The sequence below is a fragment of the Mastomys coucha genome, unplaced genomic scaffold, assembly GCF_008632895.1.
Source record: "Mastomys coucha isolate ucsf_1 unplaced genomic scaffold, UCSF_Mcou_1 pScaffold14, whole genome shotgun sequence".
Taxonomy (NCBI): Eukaryota; Metazoa; Chordata; class Mammalia; order Rodentia; family Muridae; genus Mastomys; species Mastomys coucha.
In genome coordinates, this window is record NW_022196896.1 from 112,218,159 (window position 1) to 112,229,434 (window position 11,276).

General features: G+C 42.3%; 1 protein-coding gene across 4 annotated transcripts in view; it reads left to right on the forward strand.

Annotated features, from left to right (window-relative positions):
* The first annotated feature begins 3,722 nt into the window (after positions 1-3,722).
* The window catches only part of Dis3l2 (DIS3 like 3'-5' exoribonuclease 2), a 367,143-nt gene continuing 359,589 nt past the window's right edge, over positions 3,723-11,276 (forward strand). The window contains exon 1 of one of the 4 annotated variants that reach the window (XM_031368272.1): positions 3,723-3,872. The gene's annotated coding sequence lies outside the window, so the exon portion shown is untranslated. Of the gene's footprint in view, positions 3,873-3,962; positions 4,770-4,830; positions 5,609-11,276 lie in introns of those variants that run through there. The other 3 variants (XM_031368275.1, XM_031368274.1, XM_031368273.1) reach the window with 3 other exon arrangements.

Sequence of the window (11,276 nt, forward strand, 5' to 3'; positions counted from 1 at the left end):
TACCCACAGAGGTCAGAATAGGGCGTCAGAACCACATGGGACTGGAGCTACAGGCCGTTGTGAGCCAGCCCAGGAGTGCTGAGAACTTGAGTCCTCTGGAAGAGCAGCCAGTGCTCTTAACTGCTGAGCCATCTCTCTAGCAAGATCAAAGATTTAAACGAGACCTATAAGGTAAAAAGAGAACGAAATAGTAAAACAATGAGACCCAAGAATTAAAAAAAAGTTCTAGTAGGATTTATATTTCAAAAGGAAAAGAGAAACTAAATACTAGAAAAAAAAAACCCAAGCATTTATATAAAGTAAAACAAGGACAAAAGCAGAATACAGAGCATGGCTTCTATTTGGAAACAGTGGTCTGGGTGGGTGTAGGTGCCTGGGGAGGAGGCTGGGCCAGGGCCTGAGACCGTGAGACATCCTTTTTGCTCATCCACAGCTTGCTGGCCCACACCCTCAGGCCACCTATATGGTCTTTATGATCTGAAGTCTCCCCAGATCCCTCCAGGTCAGCAAGCACCACTTTACTTTACTTCTTGGAATGCTTTCAGTTCTCACCCTGTTTCACACTCCTCTCTCTTCTCTTGATCCTTTACTTCCTGTGTGATGAGATCAGCACACAGAGCAGTCACAGATCAGATCATGTTGCTGAATGAACTGATCCTGCCTTATCTCCCTGGAGTTCCTGAAGTGTTTGGTTTGGTCGCCGCACTCTTTCACCCACTTAATCCCACACACGTGTGGGTACACCCTGTCTCTGTTGCCTGGGTTTGTCTTTGAGGTTGCAACACTTTTTTTTTTTTAAACTGATCCCAGGTTGCTTAGTAACTGCTCTCTTTCCTGTCTCTGAGGCCAATGGAATTGAGTGGGATGAAAAAAGACAACTTCTGGGACCCAGCTGATGGCAGAATGTGTACAGATGTGGTGACAGGGAACGAGCAGTCAGCGACAACTCCTTCATGCCTGCCATTGTGACTCAGTGGGTGTTAACACAGAATCCTGAACAGAGGAAATAGTGGTTAATAATCAAGATTAACTAACCCTGGAAAGCTCTGGGACAACAGTAGCTCCTTCTAAGTCCTTAACTCATCGGTTAATAGGGTTTAATAGCAAGGTCACACATTGCAGGTTTATGCCCTTCCAAATTCATATTCTGAAAACTGGTCCAAGGGTAATAGGAGGTGGGGCTTTGGAAGGTGATTGCAACATAAGGGTGAAACCATCAAGAATGGGATTGGTATTTTTATGAGGATCTAGAAAGCCAACTAATTCTTTTCCTGTCTGATCAGGACAAGGCAGGAAACAGGACATTGGTCCGGACTAGACAATCTGCCAGCACTTTGATCTTAGAGTTCACAACATCAGGAATTGTGTAAATTTCTGTTGTTTAAGGTTCCCAGCTTATAGCACATTGTTACAGCAGACAAGACCAAGGTGCAGACACAATGTCTTCTAAAATCGAATTGGTGTGCTTCTGGAGGCTGGAGGCTCTTTTCACATCCCAGCAGGGCATGGGAATCGTGGCCCTACTCATGTGTTAGGTCTTTGGAGACATTTCTCAAAGTATTTTGCATCATTAGTGGACTATCAGTCACCCAGAGACCAAACATAGATGAGGCTTACTATGTTGAAGTGCCTTTCTACTTCTTATGACACCACTGACATCCCACAGAAACCCAACCAAATGGAGCCTAATGAATCACCTGGCCATCCCACAGAATACACTATAAGGTATATGCTAGACAGAATTCACTGACTCATGCATTTGTGCCTTCTCTTCTCTAGATCAGGAGGTGGCTTTGTACCTTTTATTTACCAAACAAGTGATGTGGCTTACTTTTACCAAACTATCACTACTACTGGTCCTGGTTTGCTGTATTATATTTAGGTCTTTGCTATAGAATGAATGTCTGTGTCCTTCCTAATGAGATGGTATTGGGAGGCGGAGTCACTGATAGATGGGTAAGTCATGGGCACCGAGTCTCATGGGTGGAACAATCTCCTTGTAATAGATTTTAGAGTCTATCTTTGTATTTTCTGTCTTGTGGGGATATGGCGAGCAGATTCCTGATGATCAGTCAGGAAGTGGGTCCACATCAGACACTGGCATGGGTCTGTGACTTAATTTTGGGTTTCCCAGCCTCTGCTCACAGACTGCTCTGTCTCTGGTATTTCACTTCTTCAGTGAGAATAGATTAAGACAGCTCTCTTGGACTATATGGTTCCCATATTCTTCAGCCACACATTTAAAACATTTTTCCTTGATTTACTTTCATAGACAGCTGGTAAAACCAGTCATGAAAAGAGTCACAGTTTCCCACAGGAAATCATTATTTCTAAATCCTTTGGAAGCGCTTAAGGGCACCCTTGTTCTATGAGGATTATACATTGACCAGAAAGGCATGTGGATCAAGGCTCTTAGCCCCCATCCACTACAAAGTGTGCTGTGGATTTCCTTCAGCTCACATAAGGAAGACAAGCTCACTACACGTAGAAATCAAGGTATGTCCACTCAGCCTTCATGCCAGTTAGCATACTTTTTGCCAGATGTTCAGTCAAAATGTGGTCTTGGATACTAATGATCTTGACTCTTCTTCCTTTGTCCTTGTCATTCTATTCTTGAGTTTATTTTTTGTTTTCTTAGCTCACCTCCCATTTCTGCCCCCCCCCCCATACTCCATTTGTTTGTTTTGAGTCCTTCGTTCTTTGTCTCTTCTGGATTTTTCCATCCTTGTCTCCACTAGCCTGCTTCCTAGTCACAGAATCCCTGAGCCTCTGCCATTTATTCTCTGCAGTTTGAACAGGCAAGTTTTGCTTACATGGAAGTTTGGCTGAGGTTCTGGAAGCATCTGAGGAGGAGCAAGAAAAAATAAAATAAAATAAAATAAAATAAAATAAATTCTCAGGCTCATTCCTTAAGCAAACATGGAAGTTATACCAAGGTGGGGCTTCTTAAAGCAGTAAGAAATTCAGAAGTTTTCCATATCTTCTTTTCTTGATTCAATATGGAGAAAAATGTAGCAGTCTCCTCCACACAGAAGTGGACCCCATCCCCTACTCTGACAATATAGTATTGAATTTTGATTATTCTACTGGCATCACTGGACACATGGTCTCCACAGCAGTTGGCAGCTATGACCAACCCCTCACTGACGTTTTTTTTCCTTCCTTTTCATAATTCCCTGTTTGCTTTTTGGGTTTCATTCTCTGTGGTTCACAGTTTTCAATTCTTGACCCATTTGCCTGTCGGGGCCATGCTGTTTCCTTAACACCACACATTGCAAGTATTCCTGGCTTGACACAATTTTCCCTCCCCCTCCACTTGGTTGAGGTCTCCTTGCTCTTCCCTTCTTTTACCTAGGCAAGCTTTTCTTGCGCAGGCTTTACCGCTTCCTTCGCTCATCTGAGCTAGCTGGACAATGTCACCTCTTTGGTTACCAGCCTGCACGTGCCAACAATGCACCTAGCCCTGTACAGGTGTCCAGTGAAGAAGTGATGGGCCAATGCGTGGATAAATAAGACCTGGTACCAAGGGAGGTGCTGGCGTTGGTGTTGAGAGCATCCAAAAGTCTGGTGGCATCTGCAACGTGACACCGGCTGGGTGGTGGGTTTAGGATCCAGATAGCGAGAGAGGGACCCCAGGCAGAAAGGCTGCGGTCGCCTAGCCGGAAGCCGCCCACGCGGGATGAGCCTCGCACCGCCCCTCATTCAATCCCGTGGTCCTGAAGCGACCACCGCCTCCACCGCCCACTACCTCCGCGCTTCGCTCTTGGCCCAATCGGGCCACCGTCGTCCTCGGAACGCTCGCTCGTGACCCGGAAGCGCATTCTCCCTAGCAACTGCGGGTCTGCGGCGGCGCCGGCCTCCGGGGAGCGACGGTGAGGCTCCTGCCCCCTCCCCCTGCGCACGCCCCGGTCGTCCCGCCTGGCCTTCCCTCCGCGCCGCGCTCCGCGGCCCGGACCGTGCTTCCTCGCCTCACAGGGCGCCTGACCCCGGCGCCTCTGGTCGCCTTCCGCCTGCCCCGGCCGGGCCTCTGGCTCCTCACGCCCTGCGGGCCCTTCCTTTTTGTAGTGCAGTTCAGTGAGAGTGGAGGGAGACGGGATTGGAGCCGGTGTCTGGGAAGACGCGACTTCCCGAGGCTTGGGTCACCTGGGGACGAATTCTCGTGGGTCCTGATGGAGGCTCACAGGCGGGAGTGATGAGCGGCCGCCCTTGCTGATTGCCGGAGCTTTCCAAAGTGATACACTTTATCCGGTCTCTGTCCACTTCGAGCCGACCATTTCCCCGGGAGTTAGCTTTCCAGTTAATGAATGAGCTGTGGATAGTATATTGTATCGTAGCTGTAGTGGCTTCCAGTTTTATACGGAAGGAGCGTCTTGGGACCTGACAAATCTTGGGAAAGATTGCAAGTGAAATGTACTCCGTTGAATAGGGGCAGGTGTAAATGTATCTCTGATTTACACTTAAAGAGATAACGGTGGCACCGAAGACCTTCTTTGAGATTGGACAAGTGGCACTAAGAAGACCTTAGACATTGCTGTTCTTAATAGAGTGATGGAGTGAAAAACAGAGGAGTGAACAATTTGTAGAATTATTGAGGAATAAAATGCAGGAGCTTTTTGAGATTTACCGTTGAAAATTGTATCATTTAGTTTCAGTACTAAACACCTGTAGTGTTAATGCACTTGAAATAAGTTCTAGAAGACATACGAGGTTGTACACATTCTACCATTGGGAGAACAAGAAGATACATTTGGTTAAATACAATCTATGTGGTAGGTATTCAGTGCTGTGTAGTAGGTTAGGGGGTGGAGAAATCAGTGTAGGCTGGTACTTTCAGAAAGGTGTTGAAGGAGGAAATAATAGTTGATTTGCCTCCAAAGGCTAGATACACTATGTATTGGAGGGGATTGAATGAACTAAGTAGTTTTTTTAAAAATTATTCTTTAGGGTCTGGGAGACATTTCCATGTGGTGTTCTTTATTTCTTATTTAAAAATTTAAAGTCATTCCGATACCGATCCATTTCTTTTAAAACACACCATGATCTTACCCCTTCTAGATCTTTTGTTTCTTTAGTCTTACTTTTATGTAAAACACAACAGTTTAAGTAGGGTTACTGTTTATATGTAAGACTTAAGAATCTTGTGAAAGTTTTGCTCTTTGACTGATATTCTTGAGTGTTTCATCTGTAGCAGGCACTGTGTCAGAAGACAGCAAAAACAATGGTTACTCAGCAGCCAATTACTATGTTTTATCTATGGGGTGTCCTCCCCTCCCCGTGTGTGTGTGTGTGTGTGTGTGTGTGTGTGTGTGTGTATGTAGCTTATCAGTCTTTGATGGCCAGCTTGACTTAAGCTGTAGGAAGACCTTAGCAGCCCTTCTACAGTGGGCACAGTGCTTGGCTGTGGAGTTGAGAATGAATGCAGATGTGACCTCTGTCTTTAGCAGATGATGTTAAGCTGCAGTTGTGATGTGTTAAGGGAAGTCACAAATGAGACCTATGAATGGAGGTGTTCAGGATGCATGGGAAAGGAAGGGCTTCAGTCTCACTGAAGATAGCCGGGCAGAGACCCTGTGCTGGCAGGGTGGCTGGAGAGGACCAGGGACAGAAGGTACAGCTTTAGAGAAGAGCTGGGGGCATGTGGAACAATCCAGTAGGACGGAGGGCTGGAGTAGTGGCGTGGGGCCAGATTGTGCTGGACTTTGTAGGCAAGCTGAATTTTTCTTTGTGCTTTGAATAAAGAGAAGCCTCTATGGACGGTTTTCCTTAGGGACTTAGGCTGTGTGTCGGGTGGGGATGACACAGTGTGTTTGTGTCTGAATAGTTTGCCTTGTGTTTCTACCCCCAGCTAGTGTTTGTATTGTTTGCTCATTCCTTGTTCTTCAACTTGCTCCCTATACTTTATTTTGTAAATTTTAATAAAAAAATGAAATTTACATGTATTTAGGTGTGTGTGTGTGTGTGTGTGTGTGTGTGTGTGTGTGTAGGACTATGGATAGCTTGTGGGAGTCTCTCCTATTACCAAGTGGGTCTCTGGAGATTGAACTCAGGTGGTCAGGCTTTGTGACAAATGCATTTATCTCCTGAGCCATCTCACTGCCTCTCTCATGCTTTATTATAGTTTGAGAAGACCTCATGTCCCACTTGCAACATGTACTCATTTTTCTTTTATTTGGGAAAAAGAGAATTGGGGGCTGTCGAGATGGCTCAGCTCTTAAGAGCTAGACTCCTAACCAAAAATATAAACTAGGCCATTATGGTTAGTTGATTAGAAGTAATTTTAATCAGTACTACTGCTTGGGAACCAGTTTTTGTGTCTTTTTAAAACACACACTCTCTCTCTCTCTCTCTCTCTCTCTCTCTCTCTCTCTCTCTCTCTCTAGTTGTAAACCACATAATATAAAGCCTACTGTCAGGCTGGGAATGAGCTTAGTTGGTGAAGTGTTTGCAGCACACGAGGACCTTAGATCCCTATTCCAAGCACCCATGTAAAACGCACACCTGGTGGCATGTGCTTGTAATGGTTGTGCTCAGGAGACAGAAGGATCCTTGTGTTTTGCTGTAATCTGAACCCCAGGTCCCAGTAGAGACTAGCTCAGAACAAAACAAGCCAAGCCAAGCCAAGCCAAACCAAACCAAACCAAACCAAACCAAACCAAACCCAACCCGAACCCTCCCAAATGAAAACCAAGGTAGATAGCTTCTGAGGAGTAGCCTAAGGAGGCTTCCTGGCTTTCAGGTGTGTGTATTCATCCGCATACACCTAATCATTTTCAAGTGTTTAGTTCAGTGGAGGTAATTTTTTAATGAAATGTAGCATATTTCTAGAGAAATCTGCTCTCTTCTTGCCTGCTGTTGGCAACCACCGTTCTGCTCTTTGTTGTCATAATTTTGTTCAAGTGTGTGGACTTGTGCATTGCCCCTACCGTGTCTGCCCTCCATCACTCAGCTCAAAGCCGTCAGTTCTTAATTACTCAACTAGTCTCTGGGCTTCATAACCGGGCAAAAGAGTTGTTTTTTAAAAAGCTTCTGTTTGGTTCACTGGTAATGTAGGAAGCCCTGATGAATTAGGAAATGGTCCCTTTTCTTCAGTTTTCTGTTACACTTTGTATGCAGTTGGTATTTTTTTCCTTGCCTGTTATCAGTATTTAGTAGTGTTTCTATCTGGTTTGGAGTACTCTTCTGAGGAGGTTGTTGTTGTTTGACTAAAATCTGGATTCTTTAATGGAAAGTATTTATGACACCTGTTCATTTTCAAATGAACTTTGGTTGTGCCTTTTATTGGTCTTGTTGTTATCTGTCTTGTTGAATTTCCTTGTATACTGATATTCTTGGCCACCGTATTCTATGTGTTGTCTGTTAATTATCTGTGTTGTTGAATTTCCTTGTATACTGGTGTTCTTGGTCACCGTATTCTATGTGTTGTCAACTGCAGTGTGCTTTCCATTATTTGTAAGCATCTTTTAAAAAATAGAGTCAGATCGCTTCTTGGCCTTTTGGTTACGATCAAGTGTAAAAAATAGAATCAGTTATCCTCCCCCCCCCCACTTTCATGTAGATATATGGTGTATGTGTGCGTGTGAGTATTTGTGGACACCTGTTTGGGTGAGGCCTGTGGTTGATGTGGAGAATCATCCTGTATAGATTTTCTGCCTTATTATTGAGGTAGAGTCTCTCATTCAAATTCAGAGATTACCGATGTGACTAGTCTGTAGTCTGTCTTGTCTCTTCCTTCATGGCTTGAAATACAAGCAAGCTGCCACACTCACCCAGCATATATATAGGTTCTTGGAATCTGAACCCATGTCCCAGGCTTGCTTGGAAGGCAAGGGTTTTAACCACTGAACCATCTCTTTATTCTGTATTCAGATGTATGTATGTATGTATGTATGTATGTATGTATGTTACACAAAGTAACCCTGTCTCAACCCCCCACTTCCATCAAAAAGCTAAACCTCTTTATGGTTACACATGCATTGAGTTAATATTCTCTTCATTCCTCTGCTAATCTCATATTTTCATCTATTTTGATTTTATTTCTGCTTTAGGGACTTCCTTTAAAATTTCTATTAATGGGGACTTGTTGGTGATTGTTTTAGCCTTTATGTCTGAAAAGGTATTTTGTTTGCTTTAGAAAAACATTTGTTAAGTAATGAATTTTAGATTTTCCCCCCCATCAATCACTTAAAAGATGTTGATTTATTGTTTTCTGTCTCCCTTGTTTCTGATAAGAAAGCAGCCAAGATCCTTTTGTTTACTGGTAGATAATATGCATTTTTTTTGTATGTGTCTGCTTTAAAGATATTCTCTTTAATAAACTGGTTTAAACAAATTGTGTTATGCATTAGTGTAGTTTTCTTTACATTCCTTGTTTTTGGTATCATTGAACTTCTTGATTTTTGATTTTGTAGTTTTCATCAATTTTATAAAGTATTTGACTCATTTTCCCCAATATTTTTCTTTCCTGTTCCTCTCCTTGTAGATTTTGATTAAGTGTATATTATGTTGCATGAGATGGTTTTGCAGCTCACTGATGCTCTGTTAATTTCTTTCTTTGGATTCATGTTTTTGCCCATTGCTATATCTTTGAGTTCACCAGCTTTTTCCTTGTGCAGTATCTAATCTGTTACTATTTCAGTCATCCTGCTATTCTATGGCATGTTATTAAAGACATGTTCACTATATCTTTAATCTCAGACACCATAGTTTTAAACTTTTGTGTTGGTGTGTATGTGTGTGCATGTGCCCACATGCCATAGCATGTTTGTAGAGCTCAGAGGACAACTTTGTGGGATCAGTTCTTTTTCCACCTTTACATGGTTTCTTGGGTGGAGCTCAAGTTGTTAGGCAATGTGGCTAGTGATGGCTTGATGCCATGGCACTTAGACTCAGGTACCATAGATGCCATAGTTTTTAATCTCTAGGGATTTTAATTGAATCTTCTGAATATTTTTCTCATCATTTCTTAATATATTCAACGTTTCCTCTAGCTCTTTAAGAATATAGAGTGTAGCCCTAATAGCTGCGGTTTTCAAGTCCTTTGTTTGTTATTCTGAGGCACTTCTACCATAGTGTCTTTCTTTACATTCCCTCTACTAAACCCACACCCCTGTTAATGAAATAAAGAATGCACACTAGGTGATGATCTCCTTATTTTGTATATTGAGGAGCTGAAGCTTAAGAAACTTGGGAGTTTGTTTTGGTTAAGGTCAGATAGCTAATGGTTCAAATTTAAAAATAGTTTTTTTCTAATCGTATAATTTGATTCTAGCAAGACAGGCAAATATATAGAAATAAAACAGGAGATGATAGGAAGATTTCCATAACAGAGTATAGCATGCTCATAAAAGATTTCCAGAGATGCAGGAAGCATTTGGGACGGGGCTTTGGAAGTTAGGACTTTTGCAGGCCTCTAATGCAGGGAAGCATCTGTGGTGTGTGGTGTATGGGTGGGCAGGAGGGCAAGGGCACTGTGTATTGCAGTGCATGGGCTTGGCAGACGGGGCGGGTGTTTGGCTGAATTGGGTGTGAAAGCAGATGACCAAGGAGTTGGACTGAATTGCAGAAGGTTTTTTTGTCTAGCTTCAAAACAGCCTTTTGTATGTCTTTAGCTACAGTATCAGTCTGATCCAGGGCAGGCATCTTTTAAAATCTGCCTTCATTACTTAGTAAATCTTGCACATAATTAATTCCCTGTATTGATTGATTGATAGAGTGTTTTCTACTGTTACTTAGTTACTTTATTAGTGCTTGTGATTGAGTTGTTTATTGTATGAGAAGTCTTAAATCCTGTGTTCATAAAATTCCTTCCAAAGAAGTCAGCATACCTTATGCTGATTCATTTATTGATTATCTCAGCAGTTAATTTACTATACCCAAGAGTATCCTACTATCTTAGCAACTTGGATACAGCTTCAGCTGTAGAGTCATTGGGTAACTGCTTTTGTTATTGTTTTTCAAGACAGGGTTTCTCTATGTAACCTTGGCTGTCCTGGTACTTACTCTGTAGACCAGCCTGGCCTCAAACTCAGAGATCTGTCTGCCTCTGCCTCCTGAGTGCTGGGATTAAAGGTGTTGTACCACCACTGCCTAGCCTTATTTTTTCATTAACAATTAACAAAATTTATGTGTGATTGTTTTCCTTGCATATATATCTATGCACGATGTGTGTACAGTGCCCTCAAGAAGCAAGAAGAGGGTATTAGATCCCTGGAGTCCTAGCTACAGATAGTTGTGAGCCACCGTGTGGGTGCTGGGAATTAAAAGCAGATTTGGAAGAGCAGCCAGTTCTTGAAAAACAAGACAAACAAATGATTGAAACTACATTTTAACTTTAGTGAGAATGCTACTAAATTATACCATAAGCATTATTCTTACTGTTTTTGATAGATAAGCATTTTAAGAGATTTACTTATTTTATTTTATATGTGTAAGTGTTTGCCTGAGTGTCTGTGCACCAGGTGTGTACAGTGCCTGTGGAGGCTTAAAGAGTGTCAGATCCTCTGTAATTGGAGGTATAGATGGTTGTGATCCACCATATGGGTGCTGGGAATTGAACTGAGGTCCTTCAGAAGATCAACCAGTGTTCTTTGTTGCAGAGCCCATCTGTTCATCTCCTCCATCAAATTTTTGGAAGCTTTAGGTCTTTGCCTTCTACTGTTCTTCATGGTCCTTCCATCTCTGCCATCCCTACTAGGGTTAAAATGCATGCATTTGGGCCCAACTTCTTTTGTTCCCCACATGGGTCCTAGGGATTGGAACTCATGTCCTCATGCTTGCATGACAGATACTTTGTGGATAGAATATCTTCCCAGCCCCAAGTTTTTCATCTTATGTGCTATGGAATAGTGTTAACACAGCAAACAATATATTTGACATTGCATGTATTTTAAGATACACTATGTATTCACTACTTACTATTTTAGTCCTTTGCCATGAAATCTGTTGCTTTTCTTCCTGGTCACTCTCAGTTTTGTTGGGAAGTAGGGGAGTAGCTTAGCTTAAGGATGGAAATAATTTCCTTCCCCTGTATAGCTGGCCATTGTTTAGAATCATGTAGCGAGAAATCCTTTATCTGTTGAGGGATAACCTTCAGCTCACATAAAAAAAAATCTGTATTTTTTTTTTTATTGTCTGTTTAAGCATCTTTTAATAGTGACCATTAGTAAGGTTATTTGAAAACTTAATTTAAAAAGTAGTTGTTCTTCTATTTAGACTTTGATCTGTTTTTAATGATGAGGCCCTGCTATGTGCTTATATATATATATATATATATATAT